Here is a 26,637-nt window from a genome sequence, read left to right on the forward strand (position 1 = left end):
TGGGCATTCACATTTAAAACATGCTTAGATCTTATCATTCGCCTTCCAAAAAGAGCTGCACTCATAATGACCTTCTCGCACTGGCACTCATCTGCACCTTTATTGTTCTCATAGCTTCATATACTCCCTTTTACTCTTGCGTTGGAAATGAAAGTTTGCCGTGTAGTAAATGCCATTATCCTGAATACTCACCCTTTACCAATTACATTATTTGTGAAACCCAACAGGAACACGAGAAATGCAAGCAATATAATCTTCAGCCTTCCTATCACAAGAAACTTTTACGGCCAGTGTCTAATACAGCATGTCGGTGTAAAAATATGAAATTATATTCTACTTGAAATTAGAATGGCAAATACTTTTTTATTTTCTATCACAAGATTTTATTTTGACAAAATTATAATATTATAACACCAAATAGATAAGAAATGCTTCCATTTCTGGCGCTACTAAATGTGTATGTCTTGGTTGCTTTTATTTTTCTCAGATAGGGAATTGTATTCCATGATCTCTCAATTATGCAAGGCGCATGAAATATTTTGTGTATATGCATGCCTGCTTTTCATTTCTTCGCTGTTATGTATTTTGTTTTTTTTTTGTACTTGACTTTCTATGCTCATTGATTGTTACATTTGCGTGTGTTTAAGCCTGAAAACATTTGTAACATATCCTTTAGCGTGTCTCCACTGCTGTGTATATGTATGTATGTATGTATGTATGTATGTATGTATGTATGTATGTATGTATGTATGTATGTATGCATGCATGCATGCATGCATGCATGCATGCATGCATGCATGCATGCATGCATGCAGGCAGGCAGGCAGGCAGGCAGGCAGGCAGGCAGGCAGGCAGGCAGGCAGGCAGGCAGGCAGGCAGGCAGGCAGGCAGGCAGGCAGGCAGGCAGGCAGGCAGGCAGGCAGGCAGGCAGGCAGGCAGGCAGGCAGGCAGGCAGGCAGGCAGGCAGGCAGGCAGGCAGGCAGGCAGGCAGGCAGGCAGGCAGGCAGGCAGGCAGGCAGGCAGGCAGGCAGGCAGGCAGGCAGGCAGGCAGGCAGGCAGGCAGGCAGGCAGGCAGGCAGGCAGGCAGGCAGGCAGGCAGGCAGGCAGGCAGGCAGGCAGGCAGGCAGGCAGGCAGGCAGGCAGGCAGGCAGGCAGGCAGGCAGGCAGGCAGGCAGGCAGGCAGGCAGGCAGGCAGGCAGGCAGGCAGGCAGGCAGGCAGGCAGGCAGGCAGGCAGGCAGGCAGGCAGGCAGGCAGGCAGGCAGGCAGGCAGGCAGGCAGGCAGGCAGGCAGGCAGGCAGGCAGGCAGGCAGGCAGGCAGGCAGGCAGGCAGGCAGGCAGGCAGGCAGGCAGGCAGGCAGGCAGGCAGGCAGGCAGGCAGGCAGGCAGGCAGGCAGGCAGGCAGGCAGGCAGGCAGGCAGGCAGGCAGGCAGGCAGGCAGGCAGGCAGGCAGGCAGGCAGGCAGGCAGGCAGGCAGGCAGGCAGGCAGGCAGGCAGGCAGGCAGGCAGGCAGGCAGGCAGGCAGGCAGGCAGGCAGGCAGGCAGGCAGGCAGGCAGGCAGGCAGGCAGGCAGGCAGGCAGGCAGGCAGGCAGGCAGGCAGGCAGGCAGGCAGGCAGGCAGGCAGGCAGGCAGGCAGGCAGGCAGGCAGGCAGGCAGGCAGGCAGGCAGGCAGGCAGGCAGGCAGGCAGGCAGGCAGGCAGGCAGGCAGGCAGGCAGGCAGGCAGGCAGGCAGGCAGGCAGGCAGGCAGGCAGGCAGGCAGGCAGGCAGGCAGGCAGGCAGGCAGGCAGGCAGGCAGGCAGGCAGGCAGGCAGGCAGGCAGGCAGGCAGGCAGGCAGGCAGGCAGGCAGGCAGGCAGGCAGGCAGGCAGGCAGGCAGGCAGGCAGGCAGGCAGGCAGGCAGGCAGGCAGGCAGGCAGGCAGGCAGGCAGGCAGGCAGGCAGGCAGGCAGGCAGGCAGGCAGGCAGGCAGGCAGGCAGGCAGGCAGGCAGGCAGGCAGGCAGGCAGGCAGGCAGGCAGGCAGGCAGGCAGGCAGGCAGGCAGGCAGGCAGGCAGGCAGGCAGGCAGGCAGGCAGGCAGGCAGGCAGGCAGGCAGGCAGGCAGGCAGGCAGGCAGGCAGGCAGGCAGGCAGGCAGGCAGGCAGGCAGGCAGGCAGGCAGGCAGGCAGGCAGGCAGGCAGGCAGGCAGGCAGGCAGGCAGGCAGGCAGGCAGGCAGGCAGGCAGGCAGGCAGGCAGGCAGGCAGGCAGGCAGGCAGGCAGGCAGGCAGGCAGGCAGGCAGGCAGGCAGGCAGGCAGGCAGGCAGGCAGGCAGGCAGGCAGGCAGGCAGGCAGGCAGGCAGGCAGGCAGGCAGGCAGGCAGGCAGGCAGGCAGGCAGGCAGGCAGGCAGGCAGGCAGGCAGGCAGGCAGGCAGGCAGGCAGGCAGGCAGGCAGGCAGGCAGGCAGGCAGGCAGGCAGGCAGGCAGGCAGGCAGGCAGGCAGGCAGGCAGGCAGGCAGGCAGGCAGGCAGGCAGGCAGGCAGGCAGGCAGGCAGGCAGGCAGGCAGGCAGGCAGGCAGGCAGGCAGGCAGGCAGGCAGGCAGGCAGGCAGGCAGGCAGGCAGGCAGGCAGGCAGGCAGGCAGGCAGGCAGGCAGGCAGGCAGGCAGGCAGGCAGGCAGGCAGGCAGGCAGGCAGGCAGGCAGGCAGGCAGGCAGGCAGGCAGGCAGGCAGGCAGGCAGGCAGGCAGGCAGGCAGGCAGGCAGGCAGGCAGGCAGGCAGGCAGGCAGGCAGGCAGGCAGGCAGGCAGGCAGGCAGGCAGGCAGGCAGGCAGGCAGGCAGGCAGGCAGGCAGGCAGGCAGGCAGGCAGGCAGGCAGGCAGGCAGGCAGGCAGGCAGGCAGGCAGGCAGGCAGGCAGGCAGGCAGGCAGGCAGGCAGGCAGGCAGGCAGGCAGGCAGGCAGGCAGGCAGGCAGGCAGGCAGGCAGGCAGGCAGGCAGGCAGGCAGGCAGGCAGGCAGGCAGGCAGGCAGGCAGGCAGGCAGGCAGGCAGGCAGGCAGGCAGGCAGGCAGGCAGGCAGGCAGGCAGGCAGGCAGGCAGGCAGGCAGGCAGGCAGGCAGGCAGGCAGGCAGGCAGGCAGGCAGGCAGGCAGGCAGGCAGGCAGGCAGGCAGGCAGGCAGGCAGGCAGGCAGGCAGGCAGGTAGGTAGGTAGGTAGGTAGGTAGGTAGGTAGGTAGGTAGGTAGGTAGGTAGGTACGTAGGTACGGGCCTAAACTAGCTTCAGCTATTGGCCCAAAATTTTTTGCAATTTATACATTTTATTGAAATAAATGATTGAATGATATATATACATCAAGGTGATGCAGCGCAAGGGAATAAACACCGGCGTCATCTAATCTACGATGCTTCCATTGACTTCACTGTGAGAACAGTATTCGGTGAAGCAGAAGGCCATGTTGTTGATGACGATAAACTTTAATGACAATAAATTACAAGGGGCCCGTAAAACAGCAGGTATATATATACTAGCAATAGGTGTCGTAAATTATAGCGACTCATTTTGCGCCGCCAAAGGAATATTAGAGATATATGTGCGCTAGACTGAAATACTAGATTACACACAACTGCGGCGTACCGTTTGTCTGAAGAGCCTGTGCGTGGCCTAAATTTAAGGCATCGTTAATTGCGATGGTACCCGGAAACAGTGGTACTGTGTGTCGAAATAGAAGATGTCCTTAAGCAGGTAATTGTAGGATTAAAACGTTTCCATAAAATTCCTCTTGTGGGACCTCTCTCTTAAACTGCAGGTTTCAGCTCCAAAGAAAATGTATAGCAAAAGAAGGAGCGCATGCTTTTTTTTGCCCTATACGCAATCACCCCTTCTACGGCAATCAGTGCTCCATTTATCGAGCGCACAACAGTGTGAGCTTGTCGTTTGGCAGCGAACACAAAAACTGATATGAATATACAGTCACTTCAAAAAAAGAACAAGTATCGGCCGCTCCGAACGCGGTTCTTGAGAACTAAACAATATGATTATCTCAAAAGTTTTCACTACATACCTTCATTGAAAAACACTTCTATTCCTCCTTTTTATTTGCCTTCAAGCACTTGACCGCAAAATATTTCAATCTGTTTTTTTTTTCTTTAATGGGCGATATATCTTACCTATCACGGCTGCAAAGTTCAAACATCGCCATGACAAAGAAACCTCTTCTGAATGGGAGGAGTTGGCACGTGGAATGTATGCATTCAAACTGGGATGAAATGAGGATTGTTGAAAATGTTTAATTTGCATAGTAGACGCTGAAAAGGCCGCTTTAAAAGCCCAAAGATGTGCGTTACACGGCGCAATATAGTGCTGGGACGCACTCCACACGAAATGTTTGCATACATTTATGAAGGTCGACTTTATGAAAGTCATCGGGTAGTATCCTAGCGGGTTCATCGAATAAATTTTCTCCATATAGAAAGGTCAGCGTAATAGCATTCGTTGTTGAAATTAATCTCACAGTTCCTAATGGTTGGAAATTAGGGTTGCAGGTCTATATTTTGCTGGATAGTGTGATGCCAGGAGGATAGAAACAGGTGCGCCGACGGCAAGAAGAAGGTATGGGAACCTGAAATTGCAAAGGAATTTGCTTTCAGACTGGATAACATATTTAAATTACCGGCGCCGGCTCCTATGTTTTCGATCGTGATTTCCCGGTTGGTTTCCAGGCTTCAGCTTCATGAACTGCATATTTCCAAATAGGATCCTTGCCCCCCCCCCCCCCATTCTTGCCTACACTAATATTTCAATATTCGTTTTGCTCCTTAGTACATATTCTACCAAAGAAGCGCGATGAAAACACCGCTGCTCTATCTCACTGTGATCTCGCAGGAGTATAAAAGATACGGGTAAAATTCTTGGTCACACAAGAGGGACAACACCTTAAGAAAATGCGAAAATATATTTCAGCACACAAAATAAAAAATACATCGGCTGAGCGAGAACTCTGAAGGAAAGGGACCTGTGCACTCTTAATGAGTCACGTTTTGCTCTTTAAGCATTTTTATGTGCCGCCTTAGATTTCTCAGCGACACACTAAAGAGAGGGAACCTTTTAGACATACGTATTTGTCCCTACATTCGTCGCATGACTCGTCATACATAACTTTACCCAAGAAATGAGGAACGCGTTATACGATCTCTGCGAGTATATTTATATTTTTTTTATGTGGCTTCAAGTTTTGTAAACATTGTTCAATTATTTGAGAGTAAATAAAACAAGTTGTAAATATTCATTTCAAAAACGTATCTCCCGTTGCTCGCGGAATCCGTCTCTTGTATGGTGCCTGGAAGGAGATTCGTAATGAAGGCAGACTCTGTGTTGAAGAACATGGCATGCCAAATATTGACGCTAGTGCAATACGACTGTGCGCCATACGCTGACCGTAGAGCAGCTGGACAAACTCGCATGCCTGTATCAAAACATGTGTACATTTTTCGATTGAACAATTTTAGTCATAGGCGCCTATATGTTACCCGTAAAGATTATTTCTAAACTTACTTCGAGTAGAGTTGCTTCAGTGAAAAAAAAAGACCTTCAGCTTCTCTGTATTTTTTATAAAGTATAAACGTCTCTGAAGAATTATGGATATTTATTTTGAGGACTGCATTTAATAGCAACATAGGCTCATTTTCGCATAGGAGGGCTAACTGGAAAATTTCAAGGGTTGGAAGTCAAAGGTTTAGACAATTCTAGAATGCATGAGAAATTTTGGAACTTCATGGACTGTACGGTCAAGCAAAGAGAGTGAAGTGTCAGCCTGAAAAATCAAATTAGATGAGACGGATGTCGGCGTTCATAATATAAGCGTCATTGACACCACGGGAGTCACATGGGCTGCCTATGAATCCATAGCAGAAGTGACATTATACTGCAATTTGGTGAATTATGTTCCTCTATCGAAAAAGATTCGAAATGTGAAATTAAATCCGAAGCTAAGAACATGTTTCGTATTCTGTTACATAATATATTATGCATTAGACCAGTTACGCAATGCCAAATATTTCTCGAATCTTGACTTTAATGACCACTGGAGATAGAAGAAGTTGAAAGAAAGAGACAGAGAAAGAATATCTTTCCTAACCTCGGAGGCCTTTATGAATTTAAAGTGCTTGTCTTCGGAATGTGTGCTGCGACAAAAACCTTCGAAATAATGATGGACACCATTCTGTCAGGACTAAAATAGCCAGCTTGCCTAGTGCACCTCGACAATTTTGTCATTTTCGCTGTTGTGAGGAACGCCTTGACCTGCTGCGAATGGTTCCAGAGGAACAAACAGCAGTCAACCAAATTGATGATAAAACTACAGATATGTCATTTCGAATTCGACAAGTTCTGCTTTCTTGGCCATGCTATTATCGTTAATAGAGTGAAACTAGGCCCTAAGAAGACTGCTGCTGTAGAAACGTTCTCGGGCTCAACCGACCAAAAGTTCAATATACCGTTTTTGAGCTTTAGCCATCGTATGTGGGGCACTCGCAAATGTAATGGGCTATAGTCTCGCAGCACCCGCAGGAAGCACATGCAGGGCTATGTTCACCAACTGCGTTTACCACGACCAGTCACACCAACCCACAGGCAACACAGCAAAGTTTCTCCACGTCAGGATAGGCTGGGTGGAAGACGGAGCTTCAGGTTAGGGTCAAGGATTTTAAGCGGCAGTTTGCAAACTGTTCAGAATTCCACTATTCGAGCCTGGGCTCCTGCGTAAGTGCGCGAAGCCTGGGCCGCTGTGTTTGCTCTGGAAAAGGGGTCGATAATCACCGTATTGGTAGGTGGTTCGCTCGAGGGCATCCTCGCGGATTGCCCGCTATGGCGCTCTTCCCTGCAAGCCATAGGTAAATGGTGTCGTGTCCTTTGTTCATGGCGTAGTGATGGAGGCATTCACTATAAGCCTTGCTAGCGATCTTGTATGGGTCGAGGAGCCAGTGTGCCATCGAGGACACTCTGAGAAGCTAATTCGTCGTTACTTTGCTCCATACGAGGTTATTCGGCGTATTGGTAATGTGAACTACGTAGTTCTTCCCTGAAATAAACGATCTTCAGCACGGTGGCGCTTAAGTCCTGAAATTGTTCATGTTGTTCGGATGAACTCCTACTATGAAAGACAGAAATCGTTTGTATGTCCACCTTTGTGTTCCCTGTTCCACCTGTGTGTACCCAGTTTGTGTTCACTGCCAACGTCGAGCCGCCGCTTCAGAAGAGGGGGGCAAAGAAAATGTAACCAGTAGAAGGCAGAAGCCACTGATGGGTTCAAAATGGCACCACATTACGCCATACTTCATCGTCTTCCTAGGTCTCAGAGAGGCACCCACCAATATTGTTCGGAAGTGTTGTTAATCAAGTCTTTTGACAACTCCTTCGTTTAACTTCTATCAAAAATTTTATATATAAAGTGCAAACCTAATAATAATTGCATGGTTTGTTGCGAGGTTTGTCCTTCCATGAAATTTTAGGTTTGCTCATTTTTGTCAGGTGCCAATATAGTACAGGTGTGTTTGCTTGTTGAAAGCAATTCTTATTACTGATGAAAAGACTGTTTGTTTCCAGGAGGTTGCAATGGAAGTGGAAGCATGTTTTTATTTCATCTTCATGGAAGAAAGAGACAACAAATCGCCATGTGTACGTTTTAATATAACATGCTTTCAAAACTTAGGAAAATTATTATTGTAACAGAATAATGAGAAAAACTTACAAGTCTGTACTCCGGTAAATTTCCTTTGTGTTCAGAAAACAAAGACTACGACCGATCAAGGTTTGCTGCGAAACAGCGTAGCTATGCGCAGAGCATGCCTGCGCAACTAACCTAGCCCGCATTCAGACATGGTGCTAGTGCGCAAGAAAGGCACACACTAAGGATAGGGGGACAGAAAATCCGCTAACTTGTCCCCTTGTGTATTTTGTCCCCCTACCTTGAGTGAGCGTCTTTCTTGTGCGCAAGCAACATGTCTAAATTCGTTCACCAGCCAGCCCAATTAAGAGCATTGACCTATTGCGCAGACACCACTCTATTCCGGAAACTTCTATTATGTAAAAAGGCCACATGTAGGCGGATTCTTCATGCATGCTAAGAAAAAATAAATATTTACAAGTAAACGGCACATTCAAGTTCGAACCAATAGAAATATACACTTTATACAAATATACAAATATACAAAGAAATATACAAAGAAAATATAGAAATATACAAAGTGTATATACAAAATATACACTATCTGTTTCCGCCACTCTCAAACGGTGCGACAGCATATCAGATTATGTCAGAGCTTCAGCGCTGCACAATCCACTCACGGGCTTTTATATAATGTTGACATCGCGACAGCAAATTGCAATTTTTACTCCAAACTCACCCTAAACTAAGATTAAAGTTGAAAGAAAGGAGAAATTTGAAAATATATGATATATGAAATACATGAAAGAGTCTGTCCATTTTGTGTTTTTTCTATATTGGTTCAAAACTCAGGAAGAAAATGAAGTGTGTTTCGTTTTGTGTTTTTTGCCAATGCACAGAAATCGGTGTCTACGGTGCTGTTGCTTATTTCGCGTTTTCAGTGAATGTAAGACCACGCCTAGTTCACACCGTCCAGGAGGACCATGGCTTGTTTGCCAAGAGTGGCACAGCGGCCTACTTTCCAGAAGTGCATCCGCAAATGAGATGGCTTCCGAGGATGCGGCGAGCGGTCACTGTTTACTCTCCATGCAGATGCGCCGCCACTCCCCAGATCAGATCCTCCGGTACCTCGAATGTTCTAGACAATCTGCAAAGAGTACACGTCCGAATAAAGCGGTACTTCCACGGAATGTTGATTGGGATGAAAGTACCGTCGCAGCGAAACTTTCTCAAACTCCATTTCGAGACAGCGACTCTTGGCTTTCACTGCTTCGCAGTCTCAAAAAATAACACACTCAACAAACACAGAAATGCTTATGAGAATACTCGCGGATAGCTTGCGACCACATCAGCTTGCGTCTTGGGAAGGCGTATTGGAGTTCTTTCATTTCCGGTCCTGGCTTCTTACTTTCATCTCAGCTAAAGTGCGGTAGGTGGCAAGTTCATAGGTTTCGCTGCATGCTTTTCAGCAGCATTTCAAAGTGCGGTAGGTGGCAAGTTCATAGCTTTCGCTGCATGCTTTTCGGCAGCATTGCAAAATAACAGGATGGCGATTATCGGCTCTCTATAAACGTGATAAGCGTAGCTGTACGAATTGACAGAAAAAAACAGCTACATTTTGTGCGTATGAAGACTTGTAACTATCGGCTCATTTATTGCAAAGGTTTTCTTGAAATTGAAAGCTGAAGATTAGAATGTTTGGCTGCTGTTTTATGAATTTCTGCCGACATATTTCATTTCATTGCTTTAAAACAAACCTATTTATTTTTCCAGCAAATATTCCCTACGAATAAATTACTGAATTTTAATGGTACATACATTACCATAGGACGTCATTGTTTCTGATATTTTATCGGCTACATTTTCGTCTCTAAAATTTTACGTCACCCTAAATAATGCAAAAAGAAAGTTTACTACGACCCCGTGGCTTTCATGCACAATAATATAATATCAAATAAAAATTGTTTATAAAAAATGAAAAAAAAAAGTTTTTTTTACGGACAGCACTGCAGTAATCATTACTCTGACTTAATATTTCCTAGCTGTAGTGCCTTTACATGCGCTAAAGGCAATTCGCGTTAATGAAGTTCAAAATAAGGTTTTATATATTTTCTCCCAAGATGTCATCTTAGTGGTCATTACTGTATCCGCGCCGTATGTTTTAAACCAGCATATATCACTGAATCAAGGATAATAAGTGCAGCGACAAGAATACCGAATATAACACACATTAATACAATTGAAAAAAGAAGCGCCAGTTTAAACCCTGCATAACGCATTGTCCTGAAAAGGAAATTCATGGCACCAGGAAGGTATTGTTCAAAAAACGGTTGCAAAGCGCATTTTTAGCAGTCAAATTATTCTTCAGAGTATTTTCACCGTCTGGCACCCTACCGACGTAGGTACGGCGGTCGCTATTCAACATCCTGGTTTCTTAGGTACCTGTGTTACGTATAACTAACCTATCCTAGAGAGCATTCGCCAGCTCCATCCTCGTCCTTAGAGCTCCAGACGTGGGATTCAAATGTGGGTTTGGATCTCAGCAATGGCAAGTGATTGCGCTTTTTCTGCTTTCTCTCGTTTATATCAATAATTACTTTAGTATTTCGCCATGATGAATACCACAAACAAAACCCACAAGCTTCAGTTACTGCATTTAAAGTTTATCATTATCCACAGGTGATTGCTGATTACTCGTGCTTGGTGTTTAGGGAGGAAAGAACAGGACAATATGTACCGAGGGCCACCTGGACACAGCGGCCTCAGAGGCGACCGCTGTGGTGACAAGGCCACACGAACTGCTAACCCCGAGGACTTTTGTGTGCCCATCGCTTTTTCAAAAGGAAACACGGACTAGTTCAATTAAAGATATAGGGCGCCTGACCATGATTGCTCGGCTACCTTGCAGCAAAATCTGCCATTCCTGGACATTTACATTAGGCTTGAAATTCTACCCTTGGTACTACAAAGTGATTGAGCGTTGTTGGACCGCCAGAATCTACGTAGTGCCTTCAGAAGCCACTAATGATTTCTTACCAGCATGGGGGGGGGGGGGGGGATGAACCTGCATGCGAAAACTGCGTAAATGAGGACAGCATTTCAAATATTGTTCGTGATTTAAAAAAACAACTAACAATATTGTACTGAGGACAGTATGCGCATTCCCGTAAACAATGACACCAATGTATTCGAATATTTACCATATATAATACTGGCATCAAAGAAGAATAAGGCAAGTTTATTTTAGACCACTCTTAATCGATTGAGCCAAAGAAATCCTATTGCCTCTCAGTATAAAGTAAGTTATTGCTGTCGCTCTTCCGCTGGCAGCAGCATGTTAGGCTGGAAGTTGAAATATGCAAGAATTTCCCACAAGATATTCCTCAATGATGTATACTGACATAATGACACGTATAGTTACACTATGGCAAATCAGCCAGAAGTATTAAATTAGTGTATTGAGAAATGTACCTGCCAAAAAGCGATGTGTAATAATTCGGGCAAATAATGACACATCCTATAAAACCACCACCCAGAATTTATTCAGTGCGAGATCGTATGACAGCTCCACACGGGCTCATGCTGGACCATTCTGTACAGCAAACGAGTATACAGAATCCTGCATAAAGTTCATACCCTATTTTTCAGAAAGGTTTGTGGCTATTGTACATCTTGCTAATGCATTGAAGTAGCAAATAATTCCCGGTTGGCTTCTTTTTACTGCCACTATTCTTTATTATTGTGAACAGCTGATATGTGTACAGACCCTACATCACCCACACTGCCAACTATATTAAAACGAACTGGGATTGGCTGTATCTTTATTACGTTTAGGCGAGTGCTTTTGGAAAACGTTTGACCTACAAGGGACATAACTATTATCGTCTGTTCCGCGCAAAGCATTGCAATTATTATATTGATACAGCTTTGAATGTGAAGGGGGAAATGCGTACCGAATTAAGTTGAAATAATTTTGAAACATATCGGCATGTCACTCAGAAAAATAAACTTCTGTGTGGCGTCTGAACTAGCAACGGCACGAACAAAACGTATTCTCTTTCCCAATGCTTCAAGTAACTCGACATATGCCGCAATATCTAGCAGTGAGTGCTGTGCTTGTAATACCACCGTCGTGAAAATCTGCCAGTCCTTGACTGGCCGGAATTCATGTTTTGATGGCCACCCAAAAAGGAGACGAGCCCCGTATTCCTGTTGAAATGGCGTCAACTACCTGACAAATCAAACACGACAAGCTGAATCTCTAATAAAAAGGAAGTGGCTGATGCATATACCTCCAAACTCTAAAGTAGACCTGTTGAGACTCACGTACACAGCACCATTTACATTTCAAAAACAAGACTTTACCTCCAAGTGATGTATTTTAGGTCACATCTTAGCTTACAAAATTACTGCAGTTTCCTCATTGTTGTGGATGATGGAGCAGTCGCGCCCGGTGGACATTTTCTGCCACCTCTTTTTTTCCGACTCGGGAAAGGCTCAGTCAGGCTGTTTGCTACAGGTCGAAGCAAGTCAAGCGTGTTATCTAGGGCAATTTAGCGTGTTATATACCGTCTCTTGGAGAAAGGCACTAGAGCAGGTAACAACACAAAACATAAGAAGCAGACACAAACGCAAGGAAAACGCTGCACTGAGAACTATATTGACCAGAACCCACCCATCTTCTCCCTTCACTTCACGTTTGCAGTCAACTTCTTTGTCTTTAACGTCCTGCCGGTTTGCGCAGAAATTCTAATTCTTCAACAATACCACTAAAGGCATACCACTGACACATTGTTCTCCCGAGTTACTGATTGCATATGCTTCATAAATTTGCCTTGCTAGCTTATCCTTCATCCTTTTCATAACCTTAACATTGTGAAGGTCAGCTCAATATTTTTGGTCTCTACAAACAACGCAGTCCTTGCAGTGCACGGCGAGATTAGTGCCACACTTGTCCGATAATGCCATAGCGTGCTCTCTAATCTTGTCATTGATACATATTCCTGTCTGTCCAAGGGAATCTGATAAACAATCCCCTGAATACACTTGGAGTACCTAGTCTGGTGCGAAGTTTTGCATGCAGAGTTGAAGTCCTGGTTGTTAGCCCGCACACACATCCCTTTAGCTCTGTTTGGTGCCGTTGGAATAACCCGGATGCTATTATTATTATATACCGTGTTATCTAGTGAAAGCTGTAGCAAAAACAAAGACTCTGATACGACACTGCGAACGCCGCAGCAATTCAATCACCTAAGTGCTAAATTCCTAAACTGCTCCGACAATAAAGTTAAAAAATTGTAAGCATTGTATAAAATTGTAGAGCATATCTTCATTTTTTTTCTCGTGATGGAAGTCGTTTTGCTCTGAAAAATGCCCACATTATGCCAACAAAATGTCGCAGCAAAGTAAACATGTAATCTTTATAGCATTCCTGCATCTCTTCGGTCATGATGGAAGTAGTTCAGACCAGCAAGTTTTATTTATACGAAAGATTAGGAACAATAAGCTCCTACTAACTCTTCATTCCTTCATTGCTCGCGACAGCTACAATCAGAGGCGCTGCCGTTTGAGCATTTTCTTACTGTGCAGCAACACCGCGCACACCTCACCACAGGTGTCTGGTGCAAGTCGGCTGATCCTGGATAGTACCACAAGTGGCTGCGGCCGCTTTTATATGCCGCTCTGAGCAATTGGATAACGGCTGTGAGAGAGGACAGCATTGGTAAACAAACTGGAGCATTTCTTCTGTGTTCTCCCACCTGGAAACTCAGATCTTGAGGTAATGCGAGTTTTCTTATCTTCGCATGCTGCTACGAATTTTTAATTGACTTTGCGTAGGCTGTATAAATAATACAAGTTGTAAAAAAGGCCTTCTTAGTATACAAATTACATTCCGTGCTGATGCACATACCTGAATGGTAACTCTTCTTTGTGTCCATTATTGCAGTCAAAATGCTATGCTTACACAAGCCACCGGTGTGTGGCGTCGTAGCAAATTTAACACACGCACTGAATACACAGCGTTATACAAGAACCGTACGCATCAGCTGTAGTAGAGAACATTTAACTAGTAGTGCTAGCTTCAGTTTCTTGCTTTACTTGTGTGCCTTCTTGCTATCTGTAGTTACTTCCCACTTGTTTAGAAGGTTTAACATTATTTAAGGGGGTCCTTAAAAGCCGATGGGTATATTTTTCTGGACGCAAGATAATCAGGAAACAGCGATTACCCCGTTGCGGCATGAAACATGGTCCTGACCGAAGCTTCTCAGTCATGAGTTCATTCTAGCTCTTCTGCCCAGAAAATTACTCCCGTTGGCACTGATGTCCGCCGCCCACTTAGGGTTGTCGAAGTGGCGCCATTGGTTATTACCTGTTTTTCTAAAACTTAACCGCTTATGTGAAGTAGATTACGAGCACATGTAATACAATTACTCGAGAAGCTATAGCGTGAAAATTATAGGAGTATTACAGAATTATACGAATGTGATTTCTCAGCAGCAATCGACTAACGCACAGCTTACTTTTCTCAAATTGAGTTCTCACCAGAAAAGACTTAGCCTTGAGCCTGAAACAGCGAACTGGAAAAAGGCTACATCTGCTGCCCTTCATCAAGGCGTTACTCACCACCACGCGGCTTCGGGACATCAGAGTCCAGATACCATATCCGCATGACATATTAACTGGAATGTCGCAAACCCACTTCATTGCCTGTCCTATTCTGGTCTTCAATAAAAACAACCGGAGTCAATAAAATTGCTCACAGTTTGATACCAGCTATCTTCCGTGAAGTCGACATTCAGAAACTCAGCCCTCCCTCGAGAGCCGTAGCCATAAACTACAGCACGGTAGGTTTCGTGTTTTCATTCGTCCAGTGCTGATTGCATGCTTGTTTGTGCAATACCATTTTTTGACAATTCGCAATGGAAGCCCCCAAGGCGGATGTTCTAGACTTTCCGAACCGTGCTAATCTTCCCGCCTGTATGTGTTACTAATTCTTCCATGCATATTCTGACTCTGTAAATGTTTTGGCTGCCTTCGATGCAGCAGGCGCCAGGTTTTCATGCGTCGGGAGGAGCTCGTTATTCTCCTTAGAAGCACTAAATCTTGAGGTGAAATCCTTGGAAAGAACTGCATCACCAACCATTCTTCAGTTAACGAAAATTCGCGCAGAAAAGTTGGTGCGTGCGGGTTTTCTATTACCCGAATATAAATATTGGCGCTGAAGTGTCACGAGGGCCTCCCTTCATGAATACAAATGCACCTTTAGAAAGACGGTGTCAATTCCTGTTTTCAATCTTTAGAACACGTATATTTTCCAGCATTTTTATTCCTTTTTTTCATAATGTTAGGATATCCGATAAATTTGTTGATGTCATAAATGTTTACCTGCAAGGAACTAGTAGTTGATAATAAAGTTTTCTGGATTTCACGCCGCTCAGAACGAAATCGCACAGAATGAAATTGTAGCATCAGATCAGCTATTTACTTCACGATACGAACATTGTGCTTGATCTTGATCATCAATTAGAGCCTTACATATGTTTGTTTAGGTAAAACAATTTACACGAATGTCAGAACCGAGCAATAAAATTACTCGCGTCTCGCCAGTTCCCGAGAAATTGTGACGCCTTGACACCAATGATACATTGCTCCGAGCAGAGTGTGTAGCTGAAACGATACCAGGAAAGAGAGGTGCAATATCAGTTTTACTCTGAGGTAAAAAACTGGATTCCAAGGGAAGGAAAGCGTAGCAGGGGGCGGCAGAAAGTTAGGTGGGCGAGAATAAGAAGTTCGCAGGGGTCAAGTGGATGCAGCTAGCACAGAACCGGGTTAAGTGTAGAAATATGAGAGAGGCCTTCGCCCCGCAGTGGGTATAATCAGGCTGATGATGATGATGATGATGAAAAATCTGCACCGCACCACGGGAGAAAGGAATGTTCACTGGAGAGAAGAAAATTAGCCGGGATTCCATAATGCTTCAACATCAAGAAAAATCATTCTGAACGAAACCAAACCGTGCGTTCTCCAGTCTCAGTCGGTTTAAGCGGAGCATTACCTGCTAGTAACATACTCCTCAGTTGTTATTCCCCGTGGTAGTGTTTTTTGTTCTCTTGGTCTTATTGTCTTACGCGCTGTACTGCAAAAACTCATCTACGATATGGTGCGGCTAACTGGCGTAATGTAAACACAGTATATTTTTCTAGCATATTCAAAGTGCATCATTTAAAAAAAAAATAAATAATGAGTTCGTGAACTTTAACAATGTTTTTTCTCCTGGCCATTCATCTTCCTCTTTATACATCTTCAAAGTGCCGGCCACGTTTTCCTGTTTGCAAAGATGTCATGCTCACACTTAAAAAAGAAACGAAGTCGGCTCCATTGCTGGGTTTCCACCTGTTTTCATAAGTTAATAAGACCATTGCTCAAATTTTGAGGTTACTAAAGATTTCATTGTAAGGTATTACTGGTTATGCTCTGGCCGGCTGTCAGAAAAAGAAACGTTCCGCACATAGCTGTGAGCAGGGCGAAAAATAAATGTATTGTTACTAGAATGACAGTTCTAATATTCGCATTCCGATCAGCACGATTATTTTGCTGCTGACTACAGTCTGGAAATTTGTCGTTGTCTGGTTTAGGTCATCAATCGATCGGGTTAAACACGGCCGATAGTGTTTCTATTTTTCGTTTTTTCTTTTATGTTTTCGCTACAATACAGTCACATATCTATTTATTTTGCAGTCTCTTTCTGTTAAATCTATGATCACTCGATTCCGGTCGATATCAAAGTGCTTGCTGCACGGGAGCTTGAATTATTGAAGAATTTCCAGGGGAGGAATTGCAACACATATTGAAGATTTGTATACAAATTTAGATGCTGGCCGCCCAAAACAATGCATTCCAGTCTAGGCAGAAAGATATACAAATTCCCAAGAACATTTATAGTCGGTTGGTAAATGTACGTAGAGGCAAATTAGTGCGCGTTAAAATATCTGCTTGTCGAAATGCATGTTGAAGACGCATGCTAACACATTATATTTTACGTATCGTTTCCCTCAGTGGTTTCTTTTCTGATTTATATTATGCTCCATTTGTTCACCCTAAATATGCACTGAATGACCAAGATGTACAAGGCTCTAAATAGCGCCACGTGGATTTCCAAAAAAGAAATATTGAAAAAAAAAAAACAATTCGTTAACAAGACAGTCAATAAGTTTGAGACAAATTGAAGAAATGAACAGCTATTTGCTTTGATTACCAGGCTGGGCAGACGTTCAAATGACCCTTTGTTATCGGCATTGCAGAAACAAGCTATGTACTGCCACATGAAAGTGCGAAGTTTAGAAAGCAAACATAACACGAATATGCCCAAAAAAGGGTACGTTTGCAGCTTCCTCTTCATTGGCCTAATGAGAGAACGCTGTACCACCGCTGTTTCACATTCGCGTGATAACCGGATTCAGTTGTCTCGGCGTATATCCGTAATCGGTGAAAGGAGCGGAGCGTTGTTCGGGTTTCGTGCAAATGACACCATTAAGGCGGCTGGATGAATTGTATACTGCAAATTGTTTCCTGATACTGTGGATTGAGAAAATAGTTATAACCTGAACACTTTCTTGAAGCGCAAGAGGGAGCGTACATACTAGGAACCTTTATGTTGATGCACCAGGGGGAACAAAGCGCGCCGTAACAAATGTTCGCCGCCTTGATACATTACGGAAAGGTTTTTGGAATTCTTATCAAGTCGGAAACACACCCAGCACATCCTGCTTCGTGCGGGAAACTCATTACCATGCGGATGGGGCTGGCAGGCATATTCGATTCAGTGGTTATGGTTGTCTCGTTATCAGCCTTTCGTTAGTAGAGTTATGAACGTTCGCTAGTAGCCATGATGACTGGCTTGATAATCAACGGTACGAGTGATTGAGCCAATAAGGGAGCCATTTTCTTTGCCAGTGTAAGCGGAGTCTAGGTTTCGCAGTCTACGACTTCGAAGACTTTAAACGCGTAGAAGCATGACCCAGGTAAATGGTGCCAAGATTATGCGCATGCAGCGTATTTCTGCAGCTCGAAAATGGGCTCGATGGTGGTGTAAGGAAAAGAAAGCCATTTTAATGGCGCCTTTTTGCGAAAATAAAACTCAGTCATGTGAAGCTCTAGCCCACATGTCTAGAGCACTCACACACAAAATGCGAAAGTTTAATCCAAGGGCTATTTAGTGGAATCACTGCTTTCGTAAGAAACGTGCTGCTATGTGTAGCAGGTTGCCTTGACCATGAATACATTTTCCCTCCACATTTCTGTGACAAGAAGATTGGCGTGAGGGGCACATGTATTGCGAACGGGGCCACAGACGCAGCCTAAGTGTTTATGCAAATAACGAAAACGAATCTCAGCATAAAAACTGCGTTATTTTTCAATAATCTACACGTACCTCTAATCTGGTTTTTATTCTTGAGGTTAGAGAGCTTCAGCTGTCCTCGGTTGGCTAAGATTGCGCGTAAGTCCGGCATTACAGCAAAACTATTCTTTTATATTTTTAGGGAACTAGATGCTTCACTGTTTCGTACAAAACGCTGATATAGTTTGGATTGCGGAATCTAACACCCCGAAGTGACTAATGCTTTCAGATGTGGCGTATTGGAGGGCTACCTAAAATTTTGACCGCCGTAAGTTCTTGAACGACGACTCTCTTGTGAGGCTCTTTAACAACACACGGGTGCTTTCCATTTCGCCGCCATCTGCCTGGACCTGATCCCGCATTCTTGGGTAGAGAACTTGAGTCTACTGCACCACAGCGCCGAGTAAAACACTCAGATGGAGATTTCATACGAGGTATCGTTGTTAAGGACCTGCTGTGCAATGTTCTGGCAAAAAACATTACTTTCCTTTTAGGGATCGCAGTAATCGATCTCCAAACTTTTCAACAACCTTGACGGCGGTTAAAGTTTAAAGACCTCATTCTGAAGTACTTGAATCACATGCATATATCTATAGCTCGGTGAGTGCCAAAGGTCTTCCGGATGCGTGGACATTAAACGCAGTCAGGACTGACCTTAACCTCGGTACTGACATAATTATGACTGCTGTCAGCTAAGAAGCGCGTACTTGGCCTTGCCGAAGAATTCGTGTTTTCGGTTGTGAACACATGGCTTACCATGCCTAGTAGAAGTTGCTTGGAAACATATGTATTGATTTGGAGAAGTAAGCAAGGCTTATATATGTTCACATACCGGCGAAGTGTTAGCTCTTTTGCGAAAAAGTTTTTCAAAACCCATTTAAATCTGGACGCGAACAGCATTCGGTCACGTAAAACAGCATTTCCATTGGCTAAGCTTATTCGAGAAAGGCTTCCTGTTAAAGACTTCGTTTGAAGTAGCTTTGCGCAAAGAAAACGGTTTGAAGTTTGAAATATATTTCATAAACTAAACTGGTAAGAAATGCTAAGTTTGTTCTTCCGTTGACATCTAACAGAATCTAGAGAACATGGCTCCCTATGTTTTTTTTTGCTTTTTATAACAGCTCAGTATTTTCTCGTATAGCTCACCCTAAATCAACTGCATTAGTTCATAATGGCATCCCTCTGTATGTGACTGCGTGTAGCACCGGCTCAAAAATTGCTCAAGCTATTTTTAGCAACTGCTAGCGGACATGTCTCTCGGCACCATAAGGACAGGTTCATTTCAGGCTCTACCGCACACGTTGTCGGTTCTCATGTGAAACGACACGCCGGGTCGTTATGAGCCGAGGTGGCTGTCAAGGCAACTTAACCACGCCAGTCACCCTCCCATTAAGAGCACCTGTCACTGATGCTGTCTGCTCGTTATTCCGTGCAACAGTGGCTGTTCATGTTCACAGTATGTTCCGAACAGAACAGCACTAAACTGTGCTACCACCGGTGACAACGCCTAAAATGAGTTGCTTGCGTCACTCGGTATGGTCAGCAGAAAGGACTTTATCAGTTCGTGGGGTTTAACCTCCCAGAGCGGCTCAGGCTATGCGACGTCGTAGTGAAACTTTGAAACTAGTGACGTCGTAGTGAAAGAATCATGGGATTCTTTGACGTCCACTGAGATTGCAAAGGACACGAGTAGCTTGCTTTTCGCCTCCATCGAAAAGCGGCTGCCGCGGCTGGGATTTGATTCGGCATCCTTGGGCACAGCAGTCGAGATCCCTAACCATTGCACCAGCACGGCTGGGGCCCGCAAAAATGGGAAAGATATTAGCGCATTATGTGGATTATAAATTTCATTTTGTACGCGTATTGTGCATTATTTTCCACTTTATCGAGGTTATCTGTGAAAAAAAAAGTTTATGCTTGTTAATTTATTGCGGTATGCAACAAATTGCATTTCGTCTTTTACAGCCCAAGCTTTTTTTTATTTTCTATCCCATAGTAACATTATATCTATGTCCAGAAAAAAATATCTGTCTCTATTTGCATAATTACGTTATATAAGTGTCTGCATATCATTTTTAACCAAACATAAACATTTGCGTCCTACTCTGTCAGCGTTGCATAGCCTAGTCAGGATCAATCCGAAACTTTAGCCATTGCTAACTGAGCGAATTTGTACAAACTGTTTAAAATAAAAATTGAAATAAATAAAAGAAGAATTGAAGAACGAAATATCTCGTCAAGGCGAATGCCGTGCTATTAAACCACTCTAAGGAGATCATATGTAGACCAAGTCTCTAAAGAAGCCGCGTTACATATTATCTATTCTTACAATACAATATATCGTCATGCCTCATTAAAACGGACCCTTTTTTGATCGAACAGAATTTTCCATAAACGAAGTCATCCGAAAAAAAAAAACGAATCGTGAAGAAAAATAAACAGACGCTTTGAAATAAAGTTAATTTTGGCCATAGTCATCTCCAGTGAAGTTCAAATAGAATATTTTGGGACCTAGATAACAATTGTACTCGTCATCCATGTGTTTAAAATATTGCGCTGCAACTTGGCAGACGAAGTATCGATACATGAATGACCTGACTTGCACTGCAAAGCACGGATGTTGACTTCTCAAAAACCGCGCTCATAATGCACCACCCGATCGATTTGAATTTGATTTATTTTGTCGCACCTTCAGAGACCTTCGCTCACTTGCGATTTTCAGCTGGCTTGATTGGTTAGATGTTTCGTATCCAAAAGCGTGAAACCAGAAAACGAAGGTCGCATCATGTAGAAATTTGCAATCGGAGAGCAATTACTCATTGACACCCACTCAAGCGTAGCCATATGGCTACAAAGGCTATAAAGCTTGCATTTGTAGCCGTATGACTGCGATTAGGTGGATGTCAATGAGTAATTACTCCCTTATTCAAATCTACTCTACCTTGGGATATTCCACTAAATATTTGGCCAACAGAAATTTGCAATATTTGACTTTGTTCCTATAGAGCCTGCTGCGTGTACATGCAAAATGAACCTTATGCATGGAACATTAGATACCTTTTTCCCCGTCTACATTATCTCGATGAAACTACTTGATCCTCGTGGGTTTTTTACATATTCCCATTGTTCTTAGTAGGGAGACTGAACTTCTATATCATCAACGTGGAAATATAGTGGACTTCAGGAGCACTGAAAAATTGTCGTTAATGTGGGCCGGGTATAATAATGGAAGTTATGTTAACTAGGCGGGACTGTATACGTATATTTCGTGCTGAAAAGAAATCATTCATACATGCTGTAACTAAATTTTCGCGTAGACAATACTTTGTACGCTTGTTTCTTCTACCATCTTAAATCGCGATAGAAAATACGTTCTTGCAAAGCGATAATCCCTTTAAGGCCTCCAACCATAATAAAAAATTACCGATAATAAAAAAGCATTATTATAAAAACTGGCGCTCATTTTAAATGGCCTTAAGCAAGCTTACAGCGCTAGCTGGCAGTGAACTATCGGCACGTTATCCTCTAATGACAACGGCGAAATAAAAGGAGAGAACGATAGCAATATAGGGTAGAACAAAATAAAAAAGACTCTCAAAAACTGTCGACAAGAATAAAAAACATATTTCAGGCAGTTTAAAACAAATTTGAATAAAGCCTGTACGTAATTCCATAAAAAAAAGAATATGAATTGATAAGTCGCTGAACAGAAAAACTGAATCTTGAGGTGGTAATGCAAAAGTGATGGCTATCGTTTTCTATCTCAAACTATCTTCACCACTGAATGCCATTTATCCGCCATTTTGTTTTACTTAACCCATATGTTTCTGCGATTATAATTCCTATATAAACTGATGCTCCTTGTATAATGGCTAATTACCAATGGTGGCACGCACGACTGCAAATCGACGGACACAGAAAGTACCTTTAATCAAGAACAAAATGTAATGCCGGCACTCTCAGTAAAACGTTATTCCTCAGACGTGAATCAGTTGCAACTAGCACCTGATAACCCTGAAAAGCAAAAGTTTTTGATTTAAACGTGGTGCAGAAGTAAGCACGCTTGAGGCTGGTGTTGGCGTAGTGAAATTTAATTGTCTACTTAGAAAAGCAAGAGAGGCTGCCAGTAAATAAAGAACTCTTTGGAAGACCCTAGCACGATAACACACGGAACAAACTCATTTCCTTAAGCGCTACTTTTCAGAGCGAAGAAAAGAAGTTTATTGCAATAAAATAGTTTCCGTTCGAAACTGAACTCCGCGAGCGCGTGTGGATACAGTATTTAATAGGCGTGAGCAAATTAAATCGACCATACTCTCTAATTCAAAACTTCGATCTTCCACTGCACTTTTTTAACTGCCTACCATTTATGCAGAGAGTTAATAAATACAGTGCTTTTTGCTCTATTTTACCAGATGTCATACGCACAGTCGTCGATTCATCGATTGTATTATCGCCATCACATTTATATATGCATACCAAACGACAAGCTTCATTATTCGGAGGCCGTGTCACGCACGGTTTTGGAAAGGGCCCGTTTACTGTGTCTCGAGCACGCAGTCTCTGTTTTGTGCAGTGTTTCTTCAAACCGAGAGGTCAGTTGAATAATTTATATCGATTAAATGGCCTAAAAAATTTACCAGTTCACTCATAAGGTCTACCGGCTTGCAGTATTCGCCTTACTGTGACAACACTTCGGCTGTCGTATCAGTCTAACTAACAGCGATAACATAAGCGATACGTTAGGGACACATATGGCTACGTTTCGAGCTAATTAACACAGCCTTTCTGGCTTTTGAGTTGCTTCTGTCTTCAGCTCTATGAGTGACATGTAGTTGTGGTTACCAGATTGAATGGGCGAGAATGCTTAAAATATGGAATCTAAGAATACTCCTGGTACTCGCCTAATGCTTAGTAGTGTAGGGAATAAAGCTTCTATTCAACCACCAATATATTAAACTAAAAGAATTTTCATTCTGGAAAGCAACCTTTAGCGCTTTCTTACAGAATAGGTTTCACGGACACAGACGCATTAGTGAAATGCAGATTGTGTGATTCAAAACCAGGCCATGTTTGTACTTCATTCTTGCAACGCTTTTACGACGATGAACAATATTCATCCCAAAATATTTCAGGCAGAACAGTTTATTTCAATGCGGCAGTGCACCAAGACAGTAATCATTGCACAGTTATAAACGTACTGATTTGAAAACCCCAGTGTTAGTTCGGATGCTTCCGCGTTATTTCAGCCTTCCCTGTCTTTCATATTACACCGGAACATTTTGGAAGGCCTCCCTATAAAAAAAAAACAAACCTTTATGAATCACAATAACCTCATACAGATTTCTCATACTAAACTCATACAAATTTCATTCTCATATAGTTCTCATATAATGAATTAGTTTTGTATGAGATTATAGGAGTTTTGTATTAATTTTAGTACGAGTTTAGTATGAGAATTTGTATGAGGTTATCGTGACTCGTAGGGTTTTTTCACTACGGGGCAAGGACGGCACCCCTTTTTCGTTATATTCGAGCCGATAAAAATTGGTAACATTCCTCACGTTTTATTAAAGAAATATGTTCATTTGAAATAAGCTGCATAAAGCACGAAAAGAGTATGTATTGCAGGTAACGGATAATCGTCTCATTAAATCCCTGAATGCGCGTCTCAATGTGCTGTCTCGTGCAAGGAGCTTCCGTGTGCACAGTCACGGAGCTCCGGTCGGCCGCTAGGTGTAGCAATTTAGCTGAATAAATGTTATCGACCAAGATGAGGCTGTAATGAGACGGGCTTTACCTTCAGGGTAAGAACAATGACACTCTCATTAGGCGCCAGAGTCCGTGACGCGTAATGACGGCTTTCTTCAGGTAGACAAAACACAACATTTAGATTCCTTTATTCGTCCCAGCTACGCCTCTAACGTCAATATTCACATGATTCCGCTTCCAATTTTGACTTTCTTCGTATAAGAAGCAAACTGACATATTTTAAAAATATTGCGCATTACAAACATGCAAGCTTGGTGTTAAAGATTAGGATATCATAGCACAGGTTATTGTGGATCCAAAATTTTTCTTGTCTTTAACTTTGCGACTGTGTTAAGCTGGTTCTAAAATATTTGATGAAAGGAAAAGCAGCTCAGCTTTTTAGTGATAAAAAAACCATTTGCAATAAGCAGCTAGGCAATCGAACATTTAGCGAAACTAATATATCAGGTTCGAAAAAGTTGCTGAATATTTATATTTATACCTGGCATTGCGATGGTCATTTAATAAAATCAACAGGGAGCGAGCGAGGCAACTGGTTTCATTAAGGCAAAGCGCCGTAAATATCATTTAAAAAGGAAAAGCGTCATTGTTTGGTTATGGTGCGCATGATGAACGGGACTGTCACTAGGAATTCAAGAACATGTGTTTTTTAGTGAGACCGCGGAGCCACAGGCTGACACCCGTTTTTTTCCTGCAACCATGAGCGTTCATAATTTACTGTATTTACGGAATAAAAGTGAAAACTGCGAGCAGAAAAATATTAAAACGCAATGTTTACTTACGTCTCTCGTTTTGTTCATCAGTTAAAACTGCACCTTCAGTAGAAGACCGGTCGAGCGATAAACTGTAGAGAAAAAACTTATTTACAGAATTATAGTATATAGCGTTTCCTGGCGACACCGAAGCTTGTTTAGGAATATGCATAAGGTGCTCCCCAATCATACCCTAATAGGCTTGCATGCTTGCGTGCTTGCTTGTGCTTGCTTGCTTGCTTGCTTGCTTGCTTGCTTGCTTGCTTGCTTGCTTGCTTGCTTGCTTGTCTGAACACTTCGATGCTGTAGCAGTGCGCGTGTCAGCTACGCTGAAATAATTCCATTACAATTAAAATAATTACAGCGACACTGTTTTAGCTATAGCTATATAGCTAAAAGCCCCCTTCTCTAGTAAAGATAGCATTGGTGTTTTCGGTGTTAGCGATGTGAGTGAAAAAGCAAATATGGTGGTAGTTGACAGGTGACATGACTATCGGGAGGTGTCACCTCTCATGGTCGTCGGGAGATGTGGCGTCATTGAGGCCACATAAATTAGCAGAATATCAAGGCGCTGACAAATCTGGCTACGCTATCGAGATTCGGAGGAAATAAGAAACACGCCCGAGAGTTGTGCAGTGTGTAGGTTCATGTTAGAAAACCTAAGGTGGGCGAAATTTTCGGAGGCGCCCCTATGGCATCTGTCATAGCCTGAGTACACCAAACCAAACTTCGAAATGAAGAAGTATAATGGCAGAGCAAAGGCAACAGCGCATCACAGGGACCACATATGCACGCCTTGTATGTTTTATACTGGTGCCGTTGCGCTGACATGGTCAATCGCCCCACGAATGTAACCGAGGTTCCATTTGATCATTCAGCAGCTCGCCCCAGATCCTGTTATTTCGACGTAGCAGATAAAGGTTTATTTTTGATACGAAGGAAGTTAAAATATTCTTGAAAAGAAAATATTTCAATGGGTAAGAACTAGTTAGCCCGAATACAAACTATATCTGTGCTCAATCCCACGAAAACGTTCGCAGTGCTATGAAAGCCGAAGTTAACCTGTGCTCCCCAGGACGGCGAGTAGATTATGACTGCCTTCCTACACACCTGTCACGTCTTTCAGTTCAACTGAACCGACAGTCACGTATGAATACGACCGTGTATTCCACACGATGCTGGTATAAGAGCACGTCGTCATTACCTTTCTCAGAACTGCAGTTTCGTGAGACAGGTCAGCGAGTGCCAGACGCGAAACTTGAATTGTTTAAATTTGGCTTGCATGTTTCTTGCATGTTGCACGTTAAGTTGCTTATGAACCATAATACTCAACACTGTATACAGACCGCACTAATAAAAAATGATATTGACTATCTTAGGCACGTTTCCTAGCCGCTATCATCACACAATGTTTTGATGGAAAAATTGCAGACTCTGAACAGGTCGAAATCATCTGATGTGCTTTGGAAACTAAATTCACTGGTGGTCTAAGAAACCACGAGATGGCACTTCTTCGCTTCTCTGAGACTCATATATGTACTCTGTTTTCAACTGCATGGAGTTTCTATCGATTACACCAAAATATTATTTCCCTAAGCAGCCTTGCAGTTGTCATTTCAACCCCTTTGATAGCTTGTCCTATGGGTTCGACTGATTCTTACTTCAACCTTGAAGTGTATAGGGCAACAAAGATATCTAAAAGTGGTGCTAGAAAAGCACAAAATAACTAGTCGATGTATTATTTGCGGAAAAAAATGCCAGGATATTACGCAAGATAAGTTGACAAAGGGGTGCATATTAGTGCACTGGCTAGTTTTGAAGTGCTTCGTAGGCTCCTGCACACCGCACCGATAAGATAAACCGTCCCAGGGAGCTGCACAGCACCGTAATTAGGAAACCAATTTTGCATTGTCGGAGACAACTGGTGAAGCTCGAAAGGCAGGCTTTCTTTATTTTTGTATTTTGCGAACACAGCACTGTTTCTAGGACGGAATATGAGGACGCCTTGATTCTTTGTTTTATAGGCCTTGGAAGCTCGTCGCAGTTGAAGAGAGCAGTAGCGCTACCAAGCCCCCGTAATTTAATA

The sequence above is a fragment of the Amblyomma maculatum genome, chromosome 10 (assembly GCF_055883805.1).
Source record: "Amblyomma maculatum isolate TAMU_Amacu chromosome 10, ASM5588380v1, whole genome shotgun sequence".
Lineage (NCBI taxonomy): Eukaryota > Metazoa > Arthropoda > Arachnida > Ixodida > Ixodidae > Amblyomma > Amblyomma maculatum.